The sequence below is a fragment of the Cebus imitator genome, unplaced genomic scaffold (assembly GCF_001604975.1).
Source record: "Cebus imitator isolate Cc_AM_T3 unplaced genomic scaffold, Cebus_imitator-1.0 Scaffold602, whole genome shotgun sequence".
Classification (NCBI taxonomy): domain Eukaryota; kingdom Metazoa; phylum Chordata; class Mammalia; order Primates; family Cebidae; genus Cebus; species Cebus imitator.
Window position 1 is genome coordinate 405860 of NW_016107917.1, and position 4322 is coordinate 410181.

Consider the following 4322-nt stretch of genomic DNA (forward strand, 5'->3'; position numbering starts at 1 on the left):
TTTTTTTTGAGACAGAGCCTTGCTCTGTCTCCCAGGCTGGAGTGCAGTGGGGCAATCTCAGTTCACTGCAGCCTTCACCTCCTGGTTCAAGCAATTCTCCTGCTTCAGCCTCCCGAGTAACTGGGACTACAGGCAGGTACCACCACGCCTAGCTAATTTTTGTATTTTTAGTAAAGATGGGGTTTCATCATGTTGGCCAGGCTTGTCCCGAACTCTGACCTCAAATTATCTGCCTGCCTCAGCCTCCCAAAGTGCTGGGATTACAGGTGTGAGCCACCACACCCAGCCAATTTTTGTGTTTTTAGTAGAGACAGGGTTTCACCATGTTGGTCAGGTTGGTCTCAAACTCCTGACCTCAAGTGATGTGCCTGCCTTGGCCTCCCAAAGTGCTGGGATTATAGGCGTGAGCTACCATGCTCAGCTCGGGAACCCTTAATTTAAAAGTGACATATATTGGGGCCAGACGCAGTGGCTCATGGCTATAATCACAATACTTTAGGAGGCCAAGGTAGGTGGATCACTTGAAGTCAGTAGTTTGAGACCAGCCTGGCCAACATGGTGAAACCCCGTCTCTACTAGAAATATAAAAATTAGCCTGGTGTGGTGGCCCCTGCCTGTAATCCTAGTTACTAGGAAGGCTGAAGCATGAGAATCCCTTGAACCCAGGAGGTGGAGGTTGCAGTGAGATGAGATCACGCCACTGCACTCCATCCTGGGCAACAGAGTGAGACTCCAACCCCTGCCTCCCCCAACAAAAATGACATATATTGGCATGCAGTTCTAGGCTTAAAAAAAAAGTGATAGCCGGGCGCGGTGGCTCACGCCTGTAATCCTAGCGCTTTGGGAGGCCGAGGTGGGTGGATCACCTGAGGTCAGGAGTTCAAGACCAGCCTGGCCATCATGGCGAAACCCCATTTTTGAAAAAAAAAGGTGATATAAGGCCAGGCACAGTGGCTCGCGCCTGTAATTACAGCACTTTGGGAGGCCAAGGCGGGTGGATTACGACGTCAGGGGTTTGAGACCAGCCTGGCCAATATGGTGAAACCCCATATCTACTAAAAATAGAAAAAATTAGCCAGGCATGGTACTGTGCACCTGTAGTCCCAGCTGCTTGGGAGGCTGAGGCAGAAGAATGGCTAGAACCTGGGAGGTGGAGGTTGCAGTGAGCTGAGATCATGCCACTGCACTCCAGCCTGGGCGACAGAGTGAGACTCTGTCTCAAAAAAATTTTATATATAATGCATAGCCATCAATAACAAAGTGTAGACTTTATTTGGATACCAACTCAAAGAAAAACTTGTAAAAAATTTTTTTTTGACACTTATGAAACTATTGGAATTTAAATACTTGGGCCGGGTGCAGTGGCTCATGCCTGATCCCAGCACCTTGGGAGGCCGAGGTGGGTGGATCACCTGAGGTCAGGAGTTCAAGACCAGCCTGGCCAATGTGAAACCCTGTCTCTACTAAAAATACAAAAATTAGCCAGGCTTGGTGGTGCTCACCTGTAATGCCAGCTACTCAGGAGGCTGAGGCAGGAGAATCACTTGAACTTGGGAGGCAGAGGTTGCAGTGAGCAGAGGTCACGCCACTGCACTCCAGCCTGGGTGACAGAGTGAGACTCTTTCTCAAATATTTATATACATATATTAAATACTTAGTATATAATATATATATTATATACTAAGTATTTATATATATTACTTAGTATTTAATATATATATTTATATAAATAAATATATAATATTTATATATATATTAAACACTTAGTATTTGATGATACAAAGGTATCTTCTTGGTATCTAATGATATAAAGGAGTTGTTGTTTATATGTGATAATAGTATGACACTTATGAATTTTTAAAAAAGAGTTCTTATCTTTTAGAGATATATACTGAAATATTTTCATTATACTATTCTACTTTTATACATGTTGTAAATTCTTCATTAAAAAGTTTTAAAACAATGATATTGAATTCTCAAGCATCTGATGAAAGTGTGCAGATTAGTCTGAAGGAGTGCAACAGGAGGAGCTGGAATTTAAGAAGAGGACAGTCTGGAACAGCCTCGTGGGAGAGTGCCAGGGAATGTATGAGACAAATAAAAGAGTTGCTGAGCAGCTGCAAGGGCCAAATTGAAATGGGACGGCATGAATTTATATTTGTCTACTTGGTTCTCCCTCTAGCAGTTTCTGGGACTTTGGGAGCAGAAAGGAAGAGGATAATGGAGGCAGGGGTCTCAGACTGTAATGTTGGAGTGGCTGCTCATGGCGTGAGGGAGAGAAATCTAGTGTAACTGGGAGATAATTACTTGATCTGGATGAATTGAGAGGTGGAATACCTGGGCATCTCACAGAGGTTAGAGAACAGGTGATCAGAGATGTAAGAGTTATTTGGAAAAGCCTTACATTATTGTAAGATCTCACTGATTAACCAAGAGCCTCCCTGTTCCTCAGTTAGGCTTGTCAAAGATACTCTGCTAGGCTAGAGGGGTGTCATATCAAGCTCCTCTTCTAAGATCCCTTTTAGGTGTTTAGGTTTTAGATGTTTTCAAATGACTCTAGGACATCTCTTAACAATACCTGAGGTTTTAATCAGTAGCTGTATGACCCCAGGCAAGCTATTTCTATTTTGGTCCCTAGTTTCCTCATCTATAAGCAGTTGTAATAATAATACCTACCTCACAGAGCTAGTGTGAGGATTAAATAAAATAATGTGGGTAGAAGTGCCTAGCACAGTGGCATTCTATACATATTACTGTACTCCGTCAGCTGGTAAATACAGTCTCCTTTAATTCTGAAGCTGAAGCAACTGTGCAGTAAACATGTTATCACTTTATAGAGGAGCAAAACCTGACTGTCAAGAAAATCCTACTTTCTTACAGAAACATTATAAAATTGGATATTGGAGATGTGTCTGCCCCTCTCCAATAAAAAAATCATCCAACTTTCCTAACACGATGAGGTAAAAAACTTTCAGTGAAGAAAAAGAGTAGTAGCAGCAGTAATAATAATAGCAAACACGTGCTTACTGGAGTTGAGCCTCAGAGGAATGATATGGCCTAGAGATTAAAATGTGAGTCATCTGCATGGGGGTGATATTTGAAGTCATGTACATAACTGAGAGTGTCTGGAAGAGTTATATGAGAAGAGAGTAATCCTAGGACTGAGTCTGAAGGAACTGAATCACTGAATGGTCAGGTAGAAAAGAAGGAGTGTAAAAACATGTCCCAGGACTCGTGATGCCAAGGCCGCTACGAGCGGCTATGAAGAGTTGAGGTTGAGCCCCAGCTGAGCCGAGGGCTCGCACTCTCCTGGTCTCCCAGGCCCGCCCCACCTGAAGAAATCAGTGGTGCATTAGCTCCAAGTAAGAGCGCAGTGTATGTATCCAGCTTGCCCTTTTCCCTGACAAACAATGACTTATATCAGATATTTTCCAAGCATGGCAAAGTTGTAAAGGTTACCATAATGAAAGATAAAGATATCAGGAAGAGTAAAGGGGTTGCATTTATTTTATTTTTGGATAAAGACTCTGCACAAAACTGTACCAGGGCAATAAACAAGTTATTTGGTAGAATGATAAAAGCAAACATTGGCCGGGCGCAGTGGCTCACGCCTGTAATCCCAGCACTTTGAGAGGCTGAGGCGGGTAGATCAGGAGATTGAGACCATCCTGGCCAACATGGTGAAACCCCGTCTCTACTAATAATACAAAACTTAGCTGGGCATGGTGGTGCACTCTTGTAATCCCAGCTACTTGGGAGGCTGAGGCAGGAGAATTCTTGAACCCGGGAGGCGGAGGTTGCAGTGAGCCAAGATCGTGCCACTGCACTCCAGCCTGGCGACAGAGTTAAGACTCTGTCTCCAAAAAAAAAAAGGAAACATTGCTATTGACAATGGAAGAGCAGCAGCTGAGTTCATCCAAAGGCGAAACTACTTTGATAAATGTAAGTGCTGTGAATGTGGGGAAAGTGGACACTTAAGTTATGCCTGTCCGAAAAATATGTTTGGAGAACATGAGCCTCCAAAGAAACAAAGCTCCTGAACCAGAAGAAATTGAGGAAATAGAATAAACTGAAGATGAAGGGGAGGATTCTATTCTTGACAGCCTCAGTCATGCCATAGCATTCCAGCAAGCCAAAATTGAAGAACAAAAAAATGGAAACCCAGTTCAGGAGGCCCCTCAATTTCAGGTGATTCAAGACGTCCAAGGATAAACAAAACCACATATTTCAGTGATAAGAACTTTGTGATTAAAATCTTGCCCTAGCACAGTAATAAAAATCAAGATTTGTTAGTAACAACCTTGAAGAGCTAATTTTTTTTT

General features: G+C 43.1%; 1 pseudogene; it reads left to right on the forward strand.

Moving 5' to 3' along the window:
* The first annotated feature begins 2955 nt into the window (after positions 1 to 2955).
* On the forward strand, positions 2956 to 4265 carry LOC119469216 (annotated as a pseudogene).
* The last annotated feature ends 57 nt before the right edge of the window (positions 4266 to 4322 follow it).